At 39.2% G+C, this 19,004-nt stretch overlaps 1 protein-coding gene across 9 annotated transcripts in view; it reads right to left on the reverse strand.

The window, feature by feature from the left end:
- RGS7 (regulator of G protein signaling 7) overlaps positions 1–19,004 on the reverse strand; it is a 525,490-nt gene that overhangs the window by 393,365 nt on the left and 113,121 nt on the right. The gene's annotated exons all lie outside the window — the stretch shown is intronic.

Consider the following 19,004-nt stretch of genomic DNA (forward strand, 5'->3'; position numbering starts at 1 on the left):
GGTGAAGATAACCAAGAAGCTCACTGTGCAACACACCGGTCAGCCTAGAACCACAGTTTAAAGATGATAGTAAAATTGTATCAGAGAGATGGGACCAAGTTGCTGGGCAATCTGCAAGCAGGTCCCACAAGAAATAGGTAAAAGAATATGTAAGACTTGGGTTTTTAAAAAGGCAAAATTAAATTGATGAGTAAAGAGAAAAAAATATTGGAAAAAGAAAACATGACAGTGCCTTCAAATACTGGAGAAGTTAGGGGTGACTGGGTGGTTTGTAGGTTGAGCATCTGACTTCAGCTCAGGTCATAGGCTCACAATTCGTGGGTTTGAGCCCCACCTCAGGCTCTAAGCCTGCTTCAGATCTGTGTCTTCCTCTCTCTGCCCCTTCCGCTCATTCTCTCCACCCCCCTCCTTCTTTCTCTCAAAAATAAATAAGCATTAAAAAAAATTTAATACTGGAGAAGTTATAATATGAAAGATGTTATTATGGTCATTACCAGATAAAATAAGCTTATTCTGCTTATCTATAGGGAGTTAAATCTCCAGGACATAAGTGAGATGTTACAAAAAAGAAAGTTCTAGTTGATATAAAGAACACTTTCCAATAACTAGTGCTATTCTAAAAAGAACAAGCATGGTTGCTATGAAATTTTAATGAGAAAATATGTTTTGTAAAAGTGTATAAAATTCTGGGTATTTTTGTGTCTATTCTCACTCACATTGGTGAGGTTCCATCCACTGAAACATTCAAGTAGATACTGAAATTGTGGTTCTGCACTAGAAGGAAACAAGACAGAAGATAAATAAGTCCCATTCCAATCCTGAGAGTCTAGTTTTCCATGGCTTGGACTCCCAAGGAAAGATGTCTTGTGAAATGCCTCATCTAGTGACTGGTGAATAGAACACACACACTACATTTATACGGTCTGTGGTTTCCAACACCATTTACAAGAATATATGGTCTCTTCCTTTCCATCACTTATGTTAAAAAGAAGGCTCACAGCAATACTCTGACCAGTTGTAGCTTGGTGAAGACCTAACATGAGGCTAACTCTGGACTACTCTGAATCTCAATACCACAGAATTGAGAATTGAGATTACTAACTCTGGACTACTCTGAATCTCAATACCACAGAATTGTGGATAAAATACTTCCAGAGACAGAATGCAAGACCATGCATGTCTCTCTTCTCTAGAAGCTACCATGGTCAATCATCCCATTTCATTTCTGCATCTGTGCTTTGCCTCATCTTCTCTGGAACAAGCCTTTCAAACAGACCCACTACAGTTTTGAAGCCTGTGCAGTGTGTAACAGGGCAGAGGAAGCACAGTGTGACTTCAACAGAAGTTTTATTTGGAAATGACCTAGACCCCAAAATGTTGCTTGTGGTCCGGCACTTGAAGCATAGTGGGGAACTGAGGAAAATGTACAATCTGGGAAAAATACATTTTAGATAGGTTCCTATAATTCAGGGAAAATTAAATGAAGGGGGCTTAAATTATGCCAAAACTTCAAGCAATTCTGCACAAAAAGACATATGTAGCCAATATACCAACTATCTTAAGGTATAACATACCTGATTTCATTGTTAATATCCTAAGAACTTTAACAAATCCTAAAACTCTGTGCTCTCTTTCCTCTCTCATAAAATGGACAGGTCACCTGAGGGCAGGGAGGATTCTTCTCTCATATTTAGCACTGTGCCCCCAGCACCTGGACCACGGTATCTGCTCCACAAAGACCCACTGGATGAATGAATGAATAAATGAATGAATGAGCAGGCTTTGAATGTGAAATACGTGATGTGCCTTTTAGAGAAATATTCCAGGCCTCTGAGTGACTATGATATTTCTACCAAGCTTCTTTTTAAGCATATGACTTATTTAGCACCTTAAAGTTCATGTTGACAGAGAAGGTGAAATTACGCACACTCCTTGGAGATCAGTTATTTCTGACTTGTTAGGTATTGATAACAGCAGTGATAACAGTCCAGCCTGAGCTGGATATAAACAAGAGCTGTATGCCAACTTCCCAATTGCAGTTTCCATGTTGCGTCGGCTCTGTTTTGCTGCCACTGAGAAAAGAGTGCCATTTAGTGGTGGTTAGAGTTAGGGAAAAATGGGTCCACTGTGCTAAACATATAAAATCTCCTCTAGGTTTTAATGCAATGGCCCTCAACACTTGGGTTACAGCCAGGAGAAAGTTTGCAGGTGTCCAACAGGGCACTGATTCATCCACAAGGACAGCCCAGTGGCTACATTTCAAACTAAGAGTGATGGAGGCAAGAGTGCCCCAAGTCCCTCATAATCCCCTCACACACCTTTTTGTAAAAGAGGCTGCTAGCCAAATGAAGACGCTGCCTCAGAAACAGAAAGCGAGAAGGAGGAAATCCATCCTATTCTCTAGGTGAAGAACTGAAATGTTTTGCAGGAATGTCAAAATCTCCTCCAAAATGTACGAAATAATGTGCTTCCTACTGTCACAGTGTGTAGGTACCGTGAGAGGGGCTGGAGAAGGCTTGGGTCCTTATCTGTGAGCACTTCCTCCCGGCATGCTATGGAAAAGGCAAGTCTCGCAGAGCCTGGTCCTTAGCATGATATGATCCATCTCAATCTAAAAAGTTAAGAGTGCTTCCCATTCCTCAACTGTACAGTGAACCTTAGCTGAAAGCCTATCAGTGGTCAGGCATTGTAGTAGGCATGAGGCACATAATGAGTTAGTCAGGTGCCATGGGGCAGAGGCAGGAGATAATCAACAGTGAATTACTGAATTACCTAAAAATTATTCCATCACATAACACTTGCGGCCAGTGTTAAGAAGAACAAGGCACCAGGAATTTGTATAACAGGGAAATTTGACCTGGTTACTTGAATGAGGTGACGTTTGAGCCGAATACTGAAACATAAGCAAGAAGTGATTGGAGAAAGCCATCTTCACACTTGAGAGCAAAAGCAAACAATTGTTTTTCAAAACTCTTCACATTAACAACTTATTCGCCATGTAGTTTTTGTGTTGCTTTTTTTTAAATATAAGATTTGAAAAGTTTTAGAAACCACACTGTAATTGCAAATAGGCTTTATTTGCCCAGATGACACCATCACAAATTATCACCTTTTCATGTTACTTATGTGGGCCTTCAAATGCACAAGGACGTGTGGGGATCTGTGTGCAGCAATGACTATGAACTGACAACATGAAGGTCTGGTCTATGAGGATTTCCAAGGATGTTAAAATCCACTTCGGTCAACTGCAGAAAAATTTTCTAGGGAGGTATCCAGCATGCCAAAATAAGACCCACATGTAGGGTATTTCCACATGCACACATGCAGTAAGAGAATGAAGGCTGTGGGGATCACAGGAACCATCTGCCTGACTCCCCGAATCTCAGGAGAGAGCTCACAGAGAGGACACAGACTCTTCCAGGGCCCAGCAAGTGTGGCGGCCGAGGGCACCATCTGTGGGATGCCATGAAATCTGTCTCAGGGTGAAACAAAGTCTGTGTAGAAATGTGTTGATAGAGGGAGAAGGTAAAGTCTCTTAGGTAGCAGGTAATGAGTATGGAGCCTGAAATCCCAGGACAGAATTTTATTTGACTTCATTATGCAAAAGGACAGCTTTTGGGGCCAATAAAAGACATGTCAAATTAAACGTAGAGGAAACTCTTAGCACTTAAGTGATGTGATTAACCAGGGACCCTGTGGAAATCTTCCACTTAGCTGACAACTCTTTATTATCATTCTTCTATTTAATGTGGTGGCAGATTGTTTTCTGAAGATGTTCCCCACCACATCTCCCATCCCACATGTTCTTCTACAATGTGACCTTGCCATGCTCCCAGCAAGAGGTGAAGTCCAGTTTGCCTCTGCTTGAATCTATGTGGTCTTTTGACTTGCTAGTAGCCAGAAGAATGTGGTGGAGGTGATACTGAATGCCCTGGCTATGTCAGAAAGGCCAGGGGGCTCTTGCCTGGTGCTTTTGGGACACTTGCTCTGGAGAGGCCATCCACCATGGAAGCGGTCTGCCCATCCCACGACAGAGAAAAGCCCATACTGATCCAGACTTCCACCCACCCCTTCCAACATGCCACAAATTGAGGATGAAGAAACCATTTTAAAAGTGATCCCCTGAGAAATTTGAGTCTTCCCCCCGGGCTCCCAGACATCCCAGAGCAGAAGAAAAACACCTCCCTGTACCCTAAATACCTGGCTCACAGAAATCATAAGCATAATAAAATTATACTGTAAACATAAATAAAAGCCACTAAACTTAGAGAGGTTTGTAACACAGAAATAAATTATTAGAACAAATGTTTATAAGTTTGCTTGTTTGTTTTTAAGAAGGTGATTATGGGCATTGAGCTCATTGAACTCAAGAGAAACCCAAGGTACAGAGAGATTAAGCCAATTAGATCATGGAATCATAAATAGAATTATACAATCACGGCAATCAAATGATCACCTAAAGTTCATTTGAGGACGCTGAAACCCTGAGAAATAATGACTTGAATCAAGTTACATAGTTGAAGGCAGATCCAGGAAAAGAAATGAGATTTCCTAAAGATTCTTGGAATCCAGAGATCTTTCCAAAATATTAGACCAAGCATCATACAGTAAAACGATCACATGCTCTGAAATCAGATCTAAAATGATTATACCCTTACTTAATGCCTCAGTGTCCTTATATTCAAAATAGGAAGAATCCTGAGATAGGTCGGTCAATAATGGGAAAACCACTGTGATTTGAAGGAGGTATGCAGTTTAATAGATTTGTACTGGTGTTAATTTCCTGGATTTGATCATTCATCTACGATTATATAAGACACTGATATTAAGGGAAACTATGTGATGGGTAAATGGGAACTTTCTGGACTGTTTTTTGTAATTTTTATAAGTCTACAATTGGATCTAAATAAAAACAACCAATACCTACTTAGTAAGATTTTTTAAGACAGTGTCTACAAAATGTCATGGTCGGTAATTAGAAAGCATTCAAATACAATTTCCCTATGCTTTCCCTATCCCAACCTGCTGATAAAACCAAAACAGATGGTCTGCTGACCATGGTTCAGGTCTTGCTCTCCAAGGCAGTGTCCTCACGTATCATCGCTATAGTCAAGCACACTGCAGCCAGGGAATTTCTGAGAACATTAACCGAGGAAGCAGGAGATGGGAAATGGGAAACTTCCCACAGGAGTGAAATCTCTACGCCTCTTCTCTGACCTATGATTGCTTGGCAACCACAAGCTCTGTTCCAGCCAAGAGTCCTCACACATGCAGCCTCCACATCTATTCGCCCTCGTGTGGAGGTTAGACATCCTCCGCACCACGGTCGTCTGATGCCATCTGTTTGTGGCTATGAGCTAGCTGAAAGCTCTCTGAAACAGCCTTCCAAAGCTAACTGAGCTGCTCTAAATATTTGAAGAGACAGAAATGGGGTTGCACCAAAGATGGTCTAATAAAATATTTAAAGAGCTTTTTTCTAACAGTGCATAGGCCACTTCCGTCTTTCTTCCTCCTCAGGGAAACATGCATCTTATCTGTTTACATCAGAATTGAACCTGACTGGTCTGGGAACCCTGCCATACCAGGACGGAGAGATGGAAGGGGAAATTTCTGGGAAATTATCAGAATCATTTTAAAATAATTTCACCAATGCAAATCTTCAAATCCTGGGAACATTCATAAAACATATCTATGAAGATAAAGATACTGAATAAATAGAATAGCAATGGGCTTGGCCTCCTACCTCAAAACCATGGGGATTAATTGTTCTTAAATATACTGTTGTGGGTCCATGACAAGAAACAGATAACCTCTACAGTTCAGCTGAAGAGCTGTTGCTCAATAGTCAGAATTTGGGCCACAAGATGATCAGTCTGCATCAGTTTACAAAACCAATAACCTCAATCCATCCATACTCAAGGTTCTTTCTACAGTGCTCTACTGTTCTCTTTAACATTAAGCTAATTTCCTACCAAAAGTCCTTGTCTTACCATTCTTGGAAATTCCTACTGGATGTGAATGCTTGTAGAAACAAAACATATAATTTAGGAGCACACAAACTCACTTTTTTAGAAAAAAATTGCTAAATATGCCATAAAGCCATGATCTATGGACCCAACTTTGATTCTTGCAATTCTTTTTTTTTTAATTTTTAAATGTTTAATCATTTCTGACAGAGAGAGACAGAAAGACAGAGCATGAGTGAGGGAGGGGCAGAGAGAGAGGAAGACACAGAATCCGAAGCAGGCTCCAGGTCCAGGCTCTGAGCTGTCAGCACAGATCCCGACACGGGGCTTGAACTCACAGACCACAAGATCGTGATCTGAGCCAAAGTCGGACACTTAACCGACCGAACCACCACCCAGGCACCCCTTGATTCTTGCAGTTCTATACTGAGTGAGCAATATTGGCCCTAAGGCTTGTACAATGAGTGAGAATTTTCTGAATCATTAAGTAAAATTCAATATTTAATAAAGCCATAGGGTCCAATATTGTCTTATGCAGATTCCTTGAAAATCAGTTGTCCTTGGGTTTGTATGGAAATCTCTGCATTAGAGTCATACGTAATGAGAAGTCACTGTTCTCTAACCATACTAGATAAAGTTGTTCATTATGCAAATGTTATCTATTTTTGTTCATTTTTACTTTATATCCTGGGAGAAATTATCTTTTATCTCTCTTTCCTCAACAATTTTATTATTTATGAAATTAGATCACATCTTACTATCTCCCTGAGATGTCAAATTCCCCCTGGAAGCTATAGTTCTTGGTCTGTACTACAGTTACCTGATCAGGCTGCTTTGTTCCTGTCCCCAACTATCTCCCAGAGTTAGTATGAAGCAAAATGTGATTCTACCCTTGGAGTTCTAGCAAATCATTAAAAGGAAGATACCTCATAACTATATTATGGTAATAAGTTATTTTTATCAGAACTAAAGGGGGTACACTATTAATTTTCATCATATAGCCTGTTATGTTTTATGTCCTCAAAAGGGATAAATAAATAGATGCTCTTTTGCTGTGTAAAATGCAAAACTACTGTCTGGCCTCAGGGACATTTATGTCATCCTCTTGTCCAATCATACAATCACATTTATGAACAAATGAGTAAAATAGAGGCCATTTCAGATCTAGTTTTATCAGAGATGACTTGAGAAAGCTCTGATCTAAGTAAATGACAACAGTGTAGAGAATTTAAGGAGTAGATTAGTCATGAGGACATCAGGAAAAGGCACTATCTAAGAACAAGTATTAATGATCAGAGGTAAAATCTGAAAAGATAAGGAAACAAGAATTTATTAGGAATAAGTTGCTTCTCCATGTCCACTCCTATGCCCATATTGGCCAATAGAAGTGTGCTTTCTGCTTCCTTGAGCACAGGGAGGTGACCAGACCCAACGTGGGGATAGCTGAGGGGCTGGTTTCTTTTCTCAGACACGTCCCCAAGCACACATGCCATGACATCCATACTAGTGTCCCTCTTGTCACACCCTCTCCTGCCCACTTCTGGCCTGTGTCACCTTGACCCCTCACCTTCTCTCCTGCAGAGTGTTAACCACCTTCACCGAGTCATCCAAATCTACATTTCCGATCCTTAGGCATTTCCCAAGCAGCTGCTAACAACAATCATGATCATAACTTCAAATACTCTGATGATACTCTGCCAGGAGCTGGCAACTACTCTACGACATAAGTCTAATATCCCCACTTTACAGATAAGCAAACGGGCATGTTGGCCCCCTCCAATTTGGGTCCTTATCATTTCTTCCCAAAACAAGTGCTGTGAAATCATCTTCAAACCCACCTCCACTAAACTGCCACTGTTCCATATCTAAAAGATGACATAACCCAGGCCTTTGCCTGACTGCGTATCTTCAGTGTCTCCTGCCCCTGATATTGCCTAAAGGTGCACATCAAATCACCCAGGAACACTTTTCTAAAAGAAGTGCCCAAGCCCACTCCAAAACCTTGAGAATCAGAACCACCATAGGGCATAGAGTCTGAATATCTCTGTTCTGTTTCTGATTTGTGTCTCTAATTCAGACCATAGACCAGTCTAATTCAGATCACCGTGTTCTGAGAGCACTATTGAAGTACAACTTACTTCAACCATTTTAAGTATACAATTCAATGATTTTTAGTAAATTTACAAACCTGGGAAACTATAACCACAATTCATTTTTAGAACATTTCTATAACCCCTAAAAGATTCTTTGTGTCCGTTTGTAGTGAAGCCTGCCTCCAACCCTCAGCCCCAGGAAACATTTTGTCTCCACAGACTTGCCTATTCTGGATATTTCAGATAAATGTAACCTACTAAGTCTGGCTTCTTATACTTAGCCTAATGTTTCTGAGGTTCCTACATGTAACTTTTAGCAGTAGATGGCTCCTTTTTAGTGCTATAAATATTCTACTATATGCATATACCTCATTCTTTTGTAGTCATTCACCATTTGAAGGATATTTGGATTGTTTCCATTTTGGCTACTATGAATAATTCTGCTTTAAGTATGTGAGTACATATTTTTGTGTGGATATATAATTTCACTTTGCTTGGTAAATACTTAAGTGTAAAATGGTTGAGTTGTATTCTAAGTTCATATTTAACTTTCAAAAGAAATGTCAGACCCTTTTCCACAGTGGTTGAATTATTGACATTCCCACTAGTGATGCAAGAGGGTTTCATTTTCTCCACAGCCCCACCAACAATGGTTAAGTGTCTGTCTTTTTGATAATAGCCATTCTAGTGGGAAGAAGAGGTCTCCCATTGTAGTTTAATTTGTATTTCCCTAATGACAAATGATGTTGAGCATCTTTTCATGTGCTTTCATATGTGCTTTTAATGACTATTCATATGATGCATCTTCTTTGCTGAATGTCTATTCAGCCCTTTTCCCACTTTTAAAATAAATTGTTCTGTTATTGAGTTGTAAGACTTCGCTACATATTCTGAATACATGCCTTCATCAGATAAATGATTTGCAAATATTTTCTTCCAGGCTGTTGCTTGTCTTTTCAGTTTCTTAATGGTGTCTTTTGAAAAACAAGATTAGATTTTGACAAAATATATTCATTTTTATTTTGTGGATTAGGCCTCTGGTGTCATATCTAGGAACTCACTGCCTCATCCAAGATCATAAAGATTTTCTGCTATTTTCTCTTCTAGAAGTTTTATACTTTTAGCTCTATGTTCAGATCTATGACCAATTTTATATTAATTTTGTGTATGATGGAAGATAAGGATCTAAATTCATCACTTTCCATGTGGATATCTCATTGTCCCACTTACTATTTTAACAACAGCAAAAAAAAAAAAAAAAAACAAAAAAACAAAAAAAACTCTGTCCTAATCCCCTTTTAATCACCTTGACATGTTTGTTGAAAAACCAGTTGAGTATTCAGTATAAAGACTTATTTTGGGATCTCTTAATTCTGTTTCATGATCTAAATGTGTATTCTTAAGCCACACTGCCTAATTAATGCAGGATCATAATAAGCTTTGGATTGGGCTGTATAAGTCCTCCGACTATTTTCTTTCAAAATTGCTTTTGATATTCTGGGTCCTTTACGTTTCCATATACATTTTAGGATTAGCTTATCAATTTCTGGAAAGAAAAAAATAAAAAAGAAATCCTGTGAAGACTTAGCTAGAGATTGTGTTGAATCTATAGGTGAACTGAAGAATGACCATCTTGACTATATTAAGTCTTCTAATCCATAAACATGTAATTTCTCTGCATTTACTTAGATCTTCTTTAATACTTCTCATCCATGTTTTATAGTTTTTGGGGTACACCTCTTGCATTTCTCTTATTACATGTATTCCTAAGTGTTTTGGGTTTTTTGATGGTACTGTGAATAAAATATTGTTTTTATTTTCATTGTTGAATTTTTCATTGCTAGTATATGAAATACAATTAGATTTGTAGACCACTGGTCTTTATAAAATAACATCTTATAATCTTTTTACAGAATTCATGATGGATTTTCTTTCCATAAAAAGATTTCCATGCCACAATCTCTGCCTGCTACTTTAACATCATTTCCCATCATGAGTAGCTCATAGTGTTTGTTGCCTTACTGCTGAACCCTTAGCAGTACCTCATACCCCTATGATGTTTCTTACTTAAATTTATCTTCTATCTCAAGTCTAGTTTACACATCACCTTATCCTAGAACCCTTTTCTAATTTCTATCTACCTGTTATGCCACTCACTTTGAAGTGTGAAATGCATGTACACATACACAGAGTTGCTCTTATGTGCTGCTGAAATTCTAAAAATAGAGGTCTGTTATTGTTTTTTCTATTGCATTTTAACTAAGTACTTAAATGTACACCTTGAGAAACTAAAACACCATGTGCAGCAAATTCTGCTAGTTTTTAATCAATATTCATCTCCTTCCAAAGTAATAAATACTCTAAGTTTTCACTGGGCACATTAAAGACTGTATCTCCCAGGAGTTAGATGCAGCAGTGCGACTCCACTGTGGCCAGTGAGCAGGGGTTAATGAGGCAGCTTCCAGAGATCTTCCCTTCCTTTATCTCTTCCTCCTTCTCACTACCTAGAATCAGACCTGATAGCTGAAGCTGTCCTGGGGCAGCCCCCCTGACCATGAAGTGACCGTAGGAAGAGACTCACACATAGCAAAGTGATAATACAGGAATATCCTGGGTCTCCATACACCAGCCTGGACAGCCTACTTTCAGTTTTTCCATCAGAAAGACATACATTTCTCCCTGATTTAAGCAGTTGTCTCTCTGTTACCTACTGTCAAACTCAATCCAAACATTTACACCACACTTTACTGTATCCTTAGTAGTGCCTACACATTGTAGGTGCTTTAACTGATATTTGCTTATTTATTCCAAAGGAGAAGCAAAAGTGGAAAAAAGAAACTTCATGGGATATCAACTTCTAATTCAATGCTGAACCATAGAGTCATGAAATCTATTTCCATGGTATTAAAATCCTAATTTTTAGGTATACAGTATGACCTTTAGAAACATCTCATAGTTTTACATCTAATTTCTATTCTAGTTTATTTATCATGATACTAATAAGCTGCAGTGTTTTGTTTTGTGGGGTTTTATTTATTTATTTTTTTGCAGGGGTCATGTAGCAGAAAAGAGCAAATTTATTCAATGATTCCATGGATATTCAAGAGACAGAAGGCCTGTAATTGAATATAATAATAGATCTCACAAAATCAGAATGGTTAGTGACAATAGCATACAAGCTGGTAAACAACTGGATACCACAGATGAAAAGCTGAGGTTCAGAGAGGTGGCATGAACTAATTCCAGGTCACACAAACACTGAATGGCAGACCTAATGTCACAACTCAGATCATCTGACCTCCAATTTGGTGTTCTGTGAATCAGTCAGTGTCCCTTTGGTTGTGAAAGGCAAACTGGCTAACTTAAGCGTAAAGGGAAATATTTTTTTTAATCTGGGAATTTCCAAGATCAAAAACTTGGAACAGATAGGAACCAGGTAGTTCTATGAGGTTTCCACGGCAATATTGGCTGCAGGGCTCATGTTGATGTGGCCAATGGAATGAATGGATAAACTCCAGCAACATATAATTTTTCATCTATATCATATGTACATCATATATCATTTTTATAGGTATCATATATATATATATACATATATATATAATATAATATACATATATTTTTTCCCATTCCTCTCCTCCTTCCTTCTTCCTTGCTGACTGATCTGCTTCCCAGGATAGTGACTGAGAATGCCAGGTATCCATTTTTCCTATTTTCCTTAACTTGATGTAGAGAAATAAAACATAAGGAAGTCTCTTGAAGGTGCTCTGGGAAGTGTTTGTTTTCTGAGAGAGAGAGAAAGAGAGTTTTCTGGTTTCCTGGCTTTCCCCTTCACTTTCTATGAATGTACCTGTGTGAATATGTGAAGACTCCAGTTTGGGCCCATGAGATGACAAAGTAGGGGATGAAAACTAACACCCTGAGGACAGTGAAGAGAAACTGTAAAGTGCCCGAGTCTCCTGTGGTGTCACTGTGCCACTGAGCCCTCCCTGCCAATGACCTCCTCCAGATCTCTTGTTACGTGACATCACATATTTATTGCCTAAAGCACGATAAGTGGCTCATTTCCTGCTTTCAGCCACAGAACATCCCAATTGATACATCGCTCAGGATTTTAAGTTCTGAGGGTCTGAGGGACACAGAGTTTGAGTGGCCAACTCCGCATTTAGTGCCTGCTGTGATTGGAAATGGGACAGTGTGAGGAGCGGTCCAGTGGAAGGAGCCTCTGGGACCCTCCAGCTTTACCAGTACGAAGCCAAGCACCAGAGTGTGCCTTCCCACTGAGAAGCTGTGGGGAAGGGGAGAAGGAAGCAGAGCTCCCAAAACAAATGTCCCTAATATATGCATTCTTTGCATATTCACCGAGTGCATGAATACCACAAAGCAAACTGGCTAGTTCATGATTGAGCCCCTTTAAACACTTAGAAAGTCACCAGTCCCCTTATCTTTTCATCTGAAAGCTAGTAAAAAGTGACATGTATTCAGGAATATTATGTTATATAATACGTAATTTTGCAATTCAAGATTTTATTTTTCCTCAGTGTGTAGCCATGAAACAAATTTACAGATATCAAATGACCCAGTTACGTCTCTCACAAATGCTAATTTGTCTTGTTAACGTCTTGTCATTTGACCTTAAGTAAGGACTTCTGCATTCCCATAACATGTATAGCATAGTTTTCATTTTTTAATTTTATATTTCTAGCTTATAAACACATTGATTACATATAAGAAAGACCTCCTATCTTATTAAATTGTGCATGGTATTGGCCACTAAGCCATGGGCTAAGTAAAACTTGGGCAGAACATAGTTTGACTTGACAGAATATGAACAACCTAAGACAGAGTAAATTTAAGTGGAAGGTCCCAGAATTATTATTATTATGCCCAAATTACTTCACTAAAGAAGCAATATGATTTTGGTTTGAATTTGAAGCTGACACAGGTTAAAACTTGAACATAGGGCTGAGTAGAAAACCTACAAGAAGAAAATTCAAGAACTCAACATAATTTTGGATGTAAAAAAATACATCTTATTTTCAATATATATACATACGAATTCTAGGAGCAAAACCTATGCCCTGTTAATGCTAAAAAGACAAACTCTTCATTCTTTTCAAAAGCTCTGCTTTGTCGGGGCGCCTGGGTGGCTTGGTTGGTTAAGCGTCCGACTTCGGCTCAGGTCATGATCTCACGGTCCGTGAGTTCGAGCCCCGCGTCGGGCTCTGTGCTGACAGCTCAGAGCCTGGAGCCTGTTTCAGATTCTGTGTCTCCCTCTCTCTCTGACCCTCCCCCGTTCATGCTCTGTCTCTCTCTGTCTCAAAAATAAATAAACGTTAAAAAAAATTTTTTTTTTTAAAAAGCTATGCTTTGTCCATTTTAATCCATATGTAGCATTTTCTATGGAGAGCAGGCCAAGGAAAATGTACATCAAGCACTTGTTAATGGCCTTTTGAGAAAGTGATTTAAGTATACAGGCAAGTGCTGGGTCAAAGATGATGGTTTAAACCATAAAGGAAAGAAAATATGGGGAAAAGTCAGCCAATAATCCAGCTATTAAGGAACACAAAATTGAAACCTAGAGATCTTTGTCACATTCTCAACACATTCAAGAATTGGCATTACTTCTGGACCACAGAATTCATAATCACAGGTCAGAATATTTAATTTGAAACTGATTTATATCCAGAGAGTATAATTTAGGAAATATATAAAACTTGGGGTATCTCCCAGATTATAATAAAAATGGTACTAGGCAGGCAAATGTCACCCAGTTCTTCCTAAATGGGGGCCTTGTGCACATGACCATGGATCAGTACATTTAAACTCCACCCACAGCGATGGTGTTTCCTTAAGAACCCCCATCAGAATCTCTATTTCAGAATCGCTGTCACTAGAAGCATATTTTATATAATCATTTGTCTAATACAAACCACAGAAACTGAGATTCCACCAAGCCTTCTCTGAAGAAATGAATACACAAAAGATAAATTAAGAAAGCTTTATTGAGAGACCAAAACGTTTTTAAATGTTAAGAAATGGTATCTTCCGTATTGGATGGAAGTTCTGCCAGGAGAGGCAAGGGGGCATGCATGACCAGTCAACCAAAGAAACTCCACCTATATTGTACATCTTGTTTCTAAATATTTTCTCTGAGGAAAGCATAGTACAGGGTAAAGCCTCCACACACAGTGTTCAAGAATAATTTGGGCCAGGAAAGATGTTAATGCAACTTTTTACTCTGTTATAGAATCCTCTGGGAAAGGAAGGCTTTTCTTGGGCTCCTCAGAGAATTTCAACTAGCTTGGACAAGACGAGTGTATCAAGGGCTTTGCAGATATGCTGAAATAAAGCTTCTCTGTGTGAGCCTAAAACTCCACCTGCCAAGATAGTTCCTGGGACTAAGCCTGGTAGCTGAGGGATAAATCACTCCCCCTCTTCTTTCATAACAGGCCCTTCCCCCCAGGGCCCCACATGCACTTGGAGAAGACAAGAGTGCTGCATGGAAAAGGCTACGACAGAAATGTGGTGGAGGGTGTTGTGGGAGCAAGAGAGGGAGCCACGTGGGGCCAGCCAACCCATTTATCGTGTGTGTGTGTGTGTGTGTGTGTGTGTGTGTGTGTGTGTGTTCAGAGGTCTGGAGAGAAGGAAGAAAAGGATGCAGCAGTGGCTATAATCTTCTACAGGTAGTTTTTTGTAAATATCCAGTGGGCATGCTCTCAACATGCCATCTGGGATCAGCTACTTTGGGGCCAAAGACTTTGCACCATCAAAATACATCCCAATTATAGCTTTATTACATATATGGTTGCCTCAAGAATTTTAATAAATACTATTTTCTCTTATGGTAACCTTACTAACCCTCTCATTTACCCATTACACTAGATCTATTGAGCAATCCAGGACAAAACAATATGAAAAAAAGAAAATTTTAAATGTTATAAAGTAAACATGAATAATGTCTAAAAATATCTAAAGTGGAAAGATAAGGAGATAATGAAGCACTAAAGAACCTGATGAGGTTTTGAAATTTGTCATAAAACATTTTTAACCTGCTTTGCAGATTTTAATTGGCTGCTAAGTATCCAAATAGCTGTTGGATCTCTCTCAATCCTGTTTCCACTCTGTTGGTTCCATGCCATTAACCTCTCTTGTTCCAATCTAGATGGCATCTGCAGGTTAGTCTCTGTGTGTCCACTGTGGGCCCCATCCAGGGTGTGCTCTACCCAGCAGGTGGAATGATCTCTGTAAATAACAAATGTGGTGGTGTCCCTCCTCCATCTAAAACCCTTCAATGGCTTCTCCTAATAGCCTTCAAGGTAAAGTCCAAACATTTTAGTCTTTTTTATGGCCCTCCATAACCTGACTCCTTTCTTGTTACTTACTCAACTTGTTATTTATGCTCCAGACAATAAAACTCTCTGTTAAACCCTACACATGCCATGGTTTTGTGTGGCTCCACTGCATTTACTGGCCATTCCTCTTGCCAAGGATGACCTGTCCCTGTTCTTAGTCTAGATTGGTAGTTCTCAAGGAACATCAGCAGTATTAACAAGGGGAACTTGCAAGAAATGCACAGTAATGCTTCACTGAGACCTTCTGAATCAGAAATCTGGGCACTGGGGCCAGCAACCTGTCAACAGATGATGTATATCATATACTTTTACCTGCTGTGCTTGTGTCTAGGAAGACATGAAGTACAGAACCGGACAACGAAGTAGCATGTCATCAATTACTACATTGTCTGCACTTTGGGGCCTAAAGACCATCAGGTCACTTGTTCAAACTAAAAAAGAAGTGGCTTAAGGAGAGTAAATGGATAATGAGAGGGGCCCCATGGCTTGAGGAGTCAGATAAACATTATAGAAGCAGAGACTCTCAGTGTCTCATGAGTCTCAGGAGGTCAAGTCGTCCAATCTCATCATTTCACAAGGAATGAACACAAGGCCCCAAAAGGTGAGCAGCTTACTTGAGGTCAGACAGATGGTCATGGGAAAGCTAAAACAAATGTGTTGTGGGAGGAAAAGGCTGCGTGGCAAAACGGTTGAGTCATTAATGGCCACTGACACAAGCCACCGAGGCAGAATGAGAACCGTGACATGTGCTGCTCAAAATAATTCAGTGATCTTGCAGTTCTGACACCCTGCCACCAGGTAAGTAATACCCCAGTTAGGCTGACATGATTCCAACCAGTACCAGACTCGAGTCGTGGATAAGTATGAAGGCACTAGAAAGTTTGTTCTTTAAACATGAATGCAAATAAATAAATAAATAAATAAATAAACAAACAAACAAACAAACATGAATGCAAATATTATCCATATAAAGGTGGGTGTGTAAACATTACCTGTAAGAAAACAGAGCCTATCAGATTCAATCTATTGTTGCTTCTAAGGTTACAGTAACCACATGAAAGAATATATCTCATAGAAACATGGGTGTGCTAAATATCTATTTTATTTATAAATATAACATTTGTATGTATACATATATAAATACACTGTGCATATACAGCATATATATAAATACTTAGCATACGGAGTGTATATAAGTGTAAATACTGAGTATATATAAACACTCTGTCTATAAATATATACACTGAGATGTAGATAAATATATATAAGAATGTACATAAAAATTATAATTATAAAGACTATATATATTACTATATATTACATGTAGTTGGGAACTATATATATGCAATTATATACTATATATTATATATGTTATATTTATATTCATGTATGTATAGTTAGGAATTGTAGACATAATTAGGAATATAATTATATAATTATAACATTGAAACGATCATGAAATTATAACATAATATTAATTATAATATTAAAAATTAAATGAAACTATAATACTTTAATAACATTGTAATTTAAAACTGTAACATGAAAAAAATAGATAAATGCTATTATTTGGGGGCAAATATCAACATCAACAAATCACTGCCCCACTCCCTGAGCCATTCCTGCTCGTGGTAAGCACTCTTCAGAGGACTCGTGCTGGCCTCCTGGGCTTCAGGAAAACCTGACATCAAAGTGCCTTTAGGTTCATTCTGACAGGTTCATTCTGCCATCATTTCTTCATCTTTAGTAAAGGTCCATTTGCCCTCCTTAGGAGGTCAGAGCTAATTAAGAGGACAGCCTCAGCTCGCCCTCCCAGCACTCCTAATCAGCTACAAGAGTCTGTTTGTTTCCCTCCAGATCCTCGGCAGGAAGATCCCTTGCTTCTCCTCAGTGAGGGAATTAGGGCCTCAGGAGAGACTTATTTGTGCAACAGAGGACAGAAGCATGCCACTTCACAATTCAGGTAAAGGGCACAGTCCTTCTCTGACACGCGCCTCATGACTGACCTTTAAATAAGAGTTGCTGCATTTTTCTGTAAACACTATTAACAGTGCTTAGCAAATAACTTTAGCTCAATATTTCTTAAGCATAAACTTTTTAGAGCTGTTTTCTATTTTCATCTCAACATTCCATGGACTAAACGTCACAGAGCCAAGGACAGCACATATCCCTTCAAAGGGGGCTGCCTTTGATCTTAACCCCTCTGCCTCCTAGGAGTGCTTGGCAATCTCATGGACTAGCAACCAGATATGTTCCACACTTAGAAAAATATCTTTGGGATTTGGGCGTTCTTAAAAAACTCTCTCTGCCTTTCAGGTGTGCATGAGCTGTATATGATCCCTACACTCCCAACTTTAGTACCAATGACGGATACTGGAGTGAATGCACACACACATCCATGAACGTGAACAGGGCCCTACTATCCATCTTTATATAAAGCCTATTCTTTGACAGGGTTGCCACCCAAGAAACAGCAACCTAGGGTGCATCTATTTTGTTTCCTCAGAAGTGTCAATACATTTGCTTTTTGAAATTTACTTCCTAAACATTTGTAATACCTTTTGTTACTCTTTTCTTCTTCTTTCTGCCTTTTGTTTACTCCACTCCCACTCCTGTTCCCCAACCCAATCTTGATTTGTCTTTATCCTGCAGAAAGGGATTTCATCAGAATCCTACAGCTATTATTTTAACTAAAGATGTAGAGTTGGGGAACCTAGGTGGCTTAGTCAGTTAAATGTCCAACTTTGGATCAGGTCACGATCTCATTGTTCATGAGTTTGAGCCCCACATCAGGCTTTATGTGGACAGCTCAGAGCCTGGAGCCTGGGGCGCCTGGGTGGCGCAGTCGGTTAAGCGGCCGACTTCAGCCAGGTCACGATCTCGCGGTCTGTGAGTTCGAGCCCCGCGTCGGGCTCTGGGCTGATGGCTGAGCCTGGAGCCTGTTTCCGATTCTGTGTCTCCCTCTCTCTCTGCCCCTCCCCCGTTCATGCTCTGTCTCTCTCTGTCCCAAAAATAAATAAACGGTGAAAAAAAAAAAATTAAAAAAAAAAAAAAAGAGCCTGGAGCCTTCTTTGGATTCTGTGTCTCCCTCTCTCTCTGCCCTCCCCCACTCATGCTCTCTATCTCTCTGTCTGAAAAATAAATATTTAAAAATTTTAAAAAAGTACAGTTGATGAGTGCCACCTGACTTATATTGGACATTTCATTAAACACAGTTCCATCTTGACCTTCCCTCTATCTTCACAGCCAGTGAGCCACCAAGAATCAAGAATCCTTCCTTCAACACATGAGATTTAATAAACCATGGAACGGAGTCTAAATGTTATTCTAAATACAGTATTTATTCTATCAGATATACTGTATTAGCAAGAAAGTTTTAGCAAGAAAGTTACATGATTTGGTTGTCACTTTAAAAGAACAGCCTGGTTTCTAGGAGGTGCTAGAATGGGAGCAGAGAGACAAATTAGAGGCTTCCTAGAAAAATCTCAGGGTCACTTGACTTAGGGAAGTACAATAGATGACTTTGGGATACACTTTGTGTGGTGCTAACGAGGCCATTGCTAATGGCTTGGAAGGAAGAAAGAATGAGG

Source organism: Leopardus geoffroyi, chromosome C3 (genome assembly GCF_018350155.1).
Source record: "Leopardus geoffroyi isolate Oge1 chromosome C3, O.geoffroyi_Oge1_pat1.0, whole genome shotgun sequence".
Taxonomy (NCBI): Eukaryota; Metazoa; Chordata; class Mammalia; order Carnivora; family Felidae; genus Leopardus; species Leopardus geoffroyi.